This window comes from Rhipicephalus microplus, chromosome 2 (assembly GCF_043290135.1).
Source record: "Rhipicephalus microplus isolate Deutch F79 chromosome 2, USDA_Rmic, whole genome shotgun sequence".
In the NCBI taxonomy this organism is placed as follows: Eukaryota; Metazoa; Arthropoda; class Arachnida; order Ixodida; family Ixodidae; genus Rhipicephalus; species Rhipicephalus microplus.
The window spans coordinates 100,530,835-100,540,130 of NC_134701.1; the positions used below are offsets into that span (position 1 = coordinate 100,530,835).

At 43.9% G+C, this 9,296-nt stretch overlaps 1 long non-coding RNA gene across 1 annotated transcript; it reads left to right on the forward strand.

Annotated features, from left to right (window-relative positions):
* Positions 1 to 6,075: 6,075 nt before the first annotated feature.
* On the forward strand, positions 6,076 to 8,401 carry LOC142785370 (uncharacterized). Its single transcript, XR_012888946.1, has 2 exons — positions 6,076 to 6,276; positions 6,996 to 8,401. It is a non-coding gene; the product is annotated as an uncharacterized LOC142785370 (long non-coding RNA).
* The last annotated feature ends 895 nt before the right edge of the window (positions 8,402 to 9,296 follow it).

Sequence of the window (9,296 nt, forward strand, 5' to 3'; positions counted from 1 at the left end):
CTCTGAAGAACCAAAGGGGATTTGTTTCGCTGTGATGGATCAGGTAAATATGTAGGTCTATACAGCTAAACCGTCTGCCTAAAATAGTTATCTTTAAGTGATCACTCATACAGTAGGACAGGTATTTTGTGCCACGAGTTCCTTCCTGCCTTGCCACTAGGTGGAAAGACTCCAAGAGTATCTTCACACTAACCAATACATGTACTGTTGAAACAATTATCTGTGCCCATAAAAGCAACAACTCGTCAAACGGGGTTGTACAAACATAGTATGTGTGTTTAAGGGGCTGAGTATTTTTCAGCCTGGCTTTAGGACTGGCCTTTTTTTTTCAACACAGCTCATAGAATTCCGTCATGATCTTTTTTACTCATTTGACCTTGCCGTGCAGACTGACTGCATAATCCTAGGCTTTCAGAAAACGTTTGATTCTGTGTCCCATGCTTCAACATGAACTGTCATCCATCGGTGTTAATCTTGCCTTTCTCGGTTGAATAGAGTGTTACCTACACAATTAGATGCAGCGTGTGGTAAATAAAGGTTCCCATTCTGAATATGTTGCTCTTGCTTCGGGAGTTTGTCAGGGATCTGTAATTGGTCCTTTGCTGTTTTGGTCTACATTATTCATATAGCTCATATAGTCTAGTGCAAAGTACACCTGTATGCGGATGATTGTGTGGTTTGCCATTGTATTAGATCCACCTCCTAATATCAGTATTTGCAACGAGACTTAGAATGCATTATGCACTGGTGTGATAGGTTGCGTATGTCTCTGAACCCAAGGAAGTGGTAATGAGTCTTGTTCACTCTATAAAGCGACCCATATATATTTAGTTATAAATTAGATACAGCGCAGTTAACGCGTATAACTCAGTATAAACATCATAATGTTTACTTTTCATCAAAACTCACCTGGAACAAGCACGTTCAATACGCCACAGCGAGATCCTACAGAATGTTAAACTTCATTAGGCAGAACTTCCAGTTAACTCCTCCCAAAATCAGAGAAGTACTCTACTTTTGAAACGTAGGGTAGTTGCAGAGTAAACAAAAACTCTGTCTACTATGCTCTAGCAGGTACAAAACCGCGTAGCTAGTTTTGCAAGTCGCAACTATGACTGCGGTGTCAGTGTCACTGCGCTTAAAGAAAAGGTAATGTGAGATTACTTATTCACACATAGGAAGAAATTGAGATTGCAAATGTTCAAAGTTTTTTCGTAGGATATTTAAAGTAGATAAAAAATCTTTCCTTTCACCTCCCCATTTTTTATCGAAGAGAAATGACCACTCTTAAAATATAGGAGAATAATTTTACCGAACAAACGTCTACGAACACTACTTTCCACACATAAACTCCCACTGGAATCGGGTTTTACGGGGGATTTCTGACTGACGCACTGCAGAATTCTTCAGAGGCATACTGCTACACTCATAGCTACACTTTTGGTTTATATATGTTTTTGTATTCAACTTGTTTTTAGTATTTTTGTGGCAGCATATGCGACCCTGTGTACTTCTCCCGGCAGTAATGCCGACGGGCGCTGCTGGTACTTTTGAATGTAAATAAATAACTAAATCAATATTTTATTATTACATGGCAAGAGCGAGAGGGATTTAGAAATGTGGCGTGAACACGAACGCGTGCATTGTAGACCTACGTTAGGTATGTTTTTTTTTATTTACAGATACTGCAGGCCCTACCCGGGCCCATGCAGGAGTGGGATACAAACAATACATTCAAGCAATAACTAGTAATACACTGGAGTACAGGGCATAAATGAAAAAATACATAACTATCAAGTACAGAAAAGTCAAATATATTTTCTCGCTGTTCAACAGAACTGCGCTCAACTAAGAATATTTTCAACATTTGTAGCCGGATGATTTGCACTCAAATGACACTATTTTCTGCATACATCACTTATATGGTGAAATTAATCTTTTCTATCTGTTGAGTGAATAAAGCCGTCGAGGCAGCATTCACTACTTCCGCAGGTAATGCGTTCCAATGAAAAATTGCGCGAGGAAAGAGAGCGAACTTGTGGGCATTAATGTGGCTAGGTGGCTGCCTAAACGTTTTGTTGTGATTTGTCCTAGCTGAAAGTTTAGAAGGCTGCTGAAGGTATCGATCCCGTGATAATTTAAAGTCCCCGTGATCAAGTTGGTAGACGAATTTTAATCTGGATATTATCCTGCGCTGTTCTAGTATTTGTAGGCTTGCCCTATTACGTAGATTAGTTACATTATGTTGTCGGGAGTAAGCGGAATATATAAAGCACAGAGCTAAATTTTGGACCCTTTCTATTTCCTAATCAAATATTGTTGCCAAGGGCTCCAAATAATGTCGGCATACTCCAATTTTGGTCGCACGAGGGCTTTATACGCTCTTAGTTTTAACGTGGGAGGAGTGTTACGCAGTTTTCTTTTCAAAAAGGATAATTTCTTCAGTGCACCCGAACACACATTTTCAACGTGCGTTTCCCAACTGAGGTTACTGGTAAGTGTAACTCCCAGATATTTAATCCGATCAGCTCTCGTGATTGCAGCATTTCCTATAAAATATGTGAAATGAAGGGGTAACGTTTTGTTGGTAAACGTAACGGAATTTGTTTTTGAACGATTTATTTTTAGTCCCCACCTTATACACCATTCGTTAATTGAGCGCAAGGCATCATTAGGTTTAATTTGGTCTTCTTGGTTATTTATGGATGTGTACACTACGCAGTCGTCCACAAATAGTTTAATCTGGATCGGTGGCTCGACACAGAAATAAATATCATTAATATAAACCAAAAAAAGAAGAGGTCCGAGCACTGAGCCCTGCGGAACTCCCGAATGCACTGCCAACTCTTTCGAGAGACAGCCCTTTATGGTAACACACTATCTCCTGTTACTCAAGTAGCTCGTGACCCATGCTACAACCTTCTGCTCAATGCCGATAGCTAATAATTTTGTTATTAAACTCTGATGGGGTACGACGTCAAAGGCCTTAGAAAAATTCAAAAATATGGCATCGGTTTGACCTTTCAAATTAAGCGTTCTAAATAAATCATCAATTATTTCAGCCAGTTGGGTGACGGTCGACAAACCAGACCTAATTCCATGCTGCTGGGCATACAGTAGTTTGCTATTTTCTAAGTAAGTGATCATGGCCTTAAATATAATGTGCTCAAATAATTTACAGCAAGTACCAGTTAAGGAAACAGGCCTGTAATTGTTAACTTCCAAAGTGGAGCCCGATTTATGTACCGGAATTATTTTTGCCGAGCGCCAGTCATCATGAATAACTGCAGCGTCTAACGATGCAGTGTAAATGCGATGTAAATATCTTGCCACCCAAACAGCATATCTACTCAAAAAAGTATTAGATAGTCCGTCCGGACCAGGTGATTTCTTTACATCTAGTTTGAGTAAAAGGCAAAGGACTCCATCCTCAGTGATTTCCACTTCTGGCATGAGGCTATCAGAGTCATATGACCGCAACTGAGCATGCGTGGCTGTCCGTGTAAAAACGGACTGGAAAAAGACACTAAATTTGTTGGCAATGGTAGTCGCGTCAACAATACTTTCTCCCTCGACCCTGATCTCTGAAATGCCTCGTTTATCTTTTGACAGATAGCGCCAGAATTTTTGGGGTTCATTCTTCATGAATGACGGTAGAGTATCTGAAAAAAATCTTTCCTTTGCCGATCACGTTAGTTCTCGCAGCTTAGAAGTAAGGCTTGAAAAATCACTCGTGTTCTGACGCTTGCGCTGACGCTTAATTTTGCGTTTCAAATGAATCATTTCTCTCGTGAACCACGGATATTCCCTATTAACTCGTTTGTTTTTCAACGGCACATATCTTTGCTCGCAAAAGAGAACAATTTCTCTAAAATTTGACCACATTTTATTGACATTAATAACTTGGCTAAAACAATCAAAGCGCGATTCCAAATATTCTAAAATAGCGTTATCATCCGCATGAGTGTAATCTCTCACGAAAGTATCCGATGGTCTAGTAAATGAACGTGTTCCCGAAACAGGACATGACACAGCAAGCAACTTGTGATCAGATATTCCTTCTTCTACATTGGCTGAACAACCTTGGAACGAGCTGCTAACCAGTGCCAAATCAAGGAGGGATGATGATGAACTGTCAACCCTAGTAGCCTCAGAAACTAGTTGTTGTAAGCAGAAGTTGAATGCGGTCGTAATCAGTATATCTGCACTTCGAGATTCTTTGCCATCATAAGAAAAATCAGCCCAGTTTATACCCGGTAGGTTGAAATCTCCTGTTATTATTATCCGGGATCGAGAATTTGTATTATCTGCAAGGTAGTCTTGAATGGCTTTTAAGTATTCGGGCGAAGAACTCGGTGGTCGATACACGCCCCCTAAAAGTATTCTTTTACCAAGAAATTTAATTCTGCACCACACGCTTTCGTGGTTGTTGATGCCATCCAAAACAGTAAATGCGACGTTATTTTTAATAGCGATTGCTACTCCTCCCCCGCGTGACTCCCTATCTTTACGAATAAGCTTGTAAGAAGACGGTATGACTTCCGAATCTTGCACATCTGCATGTAGCCATGTCTCAGTGATTACTAAGACGTTTGGCTGCTAACAGGAGATAACGTCTTCAAGGGAACTGGCTTTGTTAACAACACTACGCGCATTCAGTGAAACAACTCTGAGAACTTTGCTCACAGGCTGTCATTTTTTACTGCTGCTTCTCGTGTTCACTCGGGTTGTTGCAGAATGACCAGAATTCCGCCGGGCCTGCGCATCACGTCGTGTAACTTCCAGCCGTTGGTTTGAAAGCTCGTCCCAGATATAAACTTTATCGTCTACTTTCAGTTTATCAAACAAAGGTGAAACCTTTGCTCCATTGGTTTTTTCCACTGCTGCCGAATGCAACAACCTGCGGCGTAAGTCGCGAACTCTCTTGGAAAAATCTTCAGATATGGAAATTTGTGTTCCTTTTAGCTTGAAACAAACCGACATAATTGTAGGTTTCTCAGAGTAATCAAATAGCCTTAACATAATAGGTCGGTGTTTCCCAGCACGTTTAAAACCTACTCTGTGGATGCGCTTTATCGAATTCACTTCGACGCCGAGTAAGTCCTTAAATACTTGTTGTTGAACCCTGTCTTGCAGAGATTTGTTATCTTCTTTTGATTCTTCACTTAAACCATAAATGAACAAGTTGTTTCTTCGACTTCGGTTTTCAAGGTCATCAACTTTAATCGTAAGCTCGTTCACTAGTTCCCCCGTCCCCTTGCACGCTGCTTCGTGCTCAACCAGCTTTTCCTCGCATTTTTGTCGCCGTCCAAGCTCTTTTTCAATCGACGCTATCCTTTCTTGAACCCCACCTATAGTTTTTTCCACTTGTTTCAGGTTGGCAGAAAGCATGGTGAGCGTCTTATTGGTTTTCGTTTGCTCTTTTAAGATTTTTCTAAGAAGCTGACTGTTTACAGTAGCCTCGGATTCTGATTCCGAAGACGGACCTGGGTTCAGCTCCACGTCTCCCGATGCTAACAAGAGCAATCTAATGACAATCAAACAGTCACACAGCGAAACAAACAAACATTGTGGGCTTGGCAGCACTATCAAAGTAAGAGAATCGTCACGAATAGACCGATAGACAGGATATTTGTCACCAACCTGGACGAAAAAGCAGAAATGCATGAGTGTCCGTCCGAAGAAGGTGCTGCCAAGCCCACTGAAAGGCCGCTGAAGATGGACCTTGGTTTTATAGCCTAGCTGGTCAGTGTCCGCTGACGTCACACTGCGAACGTCATGGCGTCGACACAACACCTGAGGCGTACCTTCCCATGATGATGTTCCATCGAGGCCTTGTCCCTGCGCATGCGCGATGATACTGTCTTGCGGTGAGGCAATATCTGCAAATCCCACGGTGGCATCCGCCCGCAACAGGGCAATCTGGACGAAAAAGCAGAAATGCATGAGCGTCCGTCCGAAGAAGGTGCTGCCAAGCCCACTGAAAGGCCGCTGAAGATGGACCTTGGTTTTATAGCCTAGCTGGTCAGTGTCCGCTGACGTCACACTGCGAACGTCATGGCGTCGACACAACACCTGAGGCGTAGCTTCCCATGATGGTGTTCCATCGAGGCCTTGTCCCTGCGCATGCGCGATAGTACTGTCTTGCGGTGAGGCAATATCTGCAAATCCCACGGCGGCATCCGCCCGCAACAGGGCAATCTGGACGGAAAATCAGAAATGCATGAGCGTCCGTCCGAAGAAGGTGCTGCCAAGCCCACTTGTACAGAATGATATGTAAGTATTGGGTTTGATCGGACTCTTGGATCATATATCTACACGTATATAAAGTCCCAAACTGTTTTCTATACTCCGCACTCACCTTGGAACTACAGCCTGAGTCATATGTTGAAGACAATGAAGCTTTTCAATTAGGTAACTCCGAAACCAAGGCGACTTTCCTACGAAGTTAAGAAACACGCGTGCATCAGCGTGTAAACGCAGGTGTTCGAAACAGGGAAAGGATGTTAACCCGATCATTCGTTCTTCTTTGAGCTGTTGTAGATGAACAAAAAATTTCGCGTTTTTTTTTCGATCGAGAAACCTATCAGTTGGGGCTGCAGTGGCAAACTTGTCAACTGATGGGGACATGCATTCCCAGTCTTTGTCTAGGCATTCACGCTTCTGTATCCTGCGAACGTCTTCACAGAATAATCGATAGCAACAAAATGGGACATGGCCACTGATACTGCCCTACTTTGAAAATACGCCGAAGTGACGTCCGCCCGATTACTCTTTGTTACTATTGAATTCATTACTCGTTGCAGTAATTCAAAATTTTTGCTACCACCGTCATACGGTGTGGATCTGTAGAATACCTTGCGATGCTTCGGGTGGTTCCGGAATAGCTGTAATGATGTAGTAGCGAAAAAAAAACAAAACGAAATTTGTTTTCCAACGTTTATACAACAAATTGATCATATATGAAGAGAAGTGGGTGGTATGGTTGTTTTCAGGTTGTCCATGACAGCATTCGGGAACAAAAATAGCGTGGTAAGAGTCCCGCAATCTCAAGGCCTGACCGCACGTGCGCGTAGCAGCCCGTCTTCGGGCTCACAGTTATCAAGCAACGACAGCAGCACCATGGAAATACCTGGAACAGCGCCATTCCCAACTGCTGTCTCGAACGTCATGTCCATCACCTATGTTGCACGTGAAGGTTGCACGTGAGCTCAGAGCCATCGGCATCATGCTGATATGCTCCTCGACGCAGCTGTTTGGTGCCAGCTCAGCAACCAGCGTTCTCGCCTTCATTCGGGACACCACCGAGCACAGCACAGATGTGCAGCTCAGGGACCAGAAGCCCACGTTCAAGCCTGACGCATCGCTCTGCACCGCTCTGCAGACCTTGACACAGCCAGCGGCCGGAATACTGGCACCTATACCCTCGTAACCTCGGGCGCCGTAGACCTCGCCCGACTCCGCGGTCCTCCGTACTTCGCCCTCAACTCGCTTCTAGCACCAGATAGTTTCTTTCGTTCTGGAGCCCCGGATTGAACTCTACCCGGACCGAACAGAGCGAGTGCACCTCGTGTCACTCTGCCACTTTTGCGTTTCTTTGTTCTAGGTAGCCCGCCGCGACGTTTTAGCGGCATGTACGCGCGAAACACGTAGATGTTACAAGTTCTATGCTTCTAAAACTGTGGTTATTTGTTACTACTGTAGGAATGCTGCTTTCCGACTGCAGGCCAAAAACGGTGATGAGCACCTGAAAAGGAAATGTTTCACCGCCATTGCATCTCCGTCGGAGCGGCGCGTTAGAAAAAGAACTGCGCGCTCGTTTTCGATCCTTTTTCAGCACCGCAGGACTGGAATCGATTTTGGCAGCGCCATGCGCTACTTCGCTTCTACCAAGAGGGGGGAAATAAATTTATATGTTGAATCATTTGCAAGTACTCGCACTGCGTGTGAAAGAAAAGATTCAAGTTGCCCTGAAGCCTCTTTCTTCCCACTGTAGATGTTGTCAGTTCTGCTTTGAACATCGTGCACCCGTAACTGTATGCACGACTTGCCACGGCAAACTTCTGTTATGCGCGGGCGTATTTGCTTACAAAGCTCTTCCTATCTCTCCTCTCTGTTTGTCTCAGTAGTACAACATTGTTATTTTTGCACGTCAAACCATGAAACCCTGAGGCGTAACGAATCGTGCGTGCTGTATACCGTAGTGCTGTAGAGCATAATTGGTTAGCGTAATAGTTAGGTGCTAAAATAATGAAACAAAAAGAAACGAAAACGCTTTCGATGGCTTTTGGAATCCCACGACGATTCGCAACCACTTCTAGTCTGCCGTGCCCACACCGGAAATTCTGCAGTAGGCACATGCGTCTACTTCACTGTTAATAAAAAACATGAGCAAGATTAACAAACGTTCATTTGTATTGATACCTAACCAGCTGGTAAGGACGTTTTTGCAAAGACTTAGCTGAATGCTGGTACACCATTTCTTGTCTACTTGTGAATTCATTTGGATTCATAAAACTACAGATCTATAACAGCTGATTGCTTCACCCGCTCATCTGTGCTTGGGGTGATGGGGGAGGGGCGTTATAAGTGTGCGTATGGGTATCTGTGACTGCGCGCACGTGCGTGTGCCTCTGTGTGCGCCTGTCTCGCTGTGTGTCCGTCGGGGTCACTCTACGCGTCCCGTGTGGCCTAGTTCTATTTCAGAGATTTTAGTTCAGATATGCATACACCTATATATCGTGCTTCGTTCCCTTTTGTACAAAATAGTTCTGTTGTACGCACGGAACCGAGACACAGCACCACCCAATGGTAATCAATGAAAACCATAAAAAGCTAGCAAAACACGAGGTGCCATAAAAAAGATCGATGCAGCAAAAACGCACGCTCCACGCCGTTACTAGACCATCGATAACTTCCCGACGGCGAAGCGATCAATGTGGTAGTAAACAAATAACACTGCCATACGAAGACAGGCTGGCAGCTAATTATTTTGGGTTCAACCTTGCGTAACTCTGTAAAACGCTGGCTGAGGCGCATACGGCACCTTTAGATAGTGAAGTGGTTCAATCGTCTCAGGGCGAAGTTCGCGGTGAAAGCAGAGCACCTTCATGATTCGTCTGTAAAAGTCTGTCTAGAGCGACTTAGTGAACATTTATACAGCGAAGCGAAGTCGGCGGTACTGTCGCACTCTGTTTTTACCAACTTAACATCGCGCTTTTTACGGGCGTGTTCGTCAGCGTTAGCCCTCTTTTGGACCAGTTCTTTATTTCCATCAGCAGCATTGAAACGTCCAC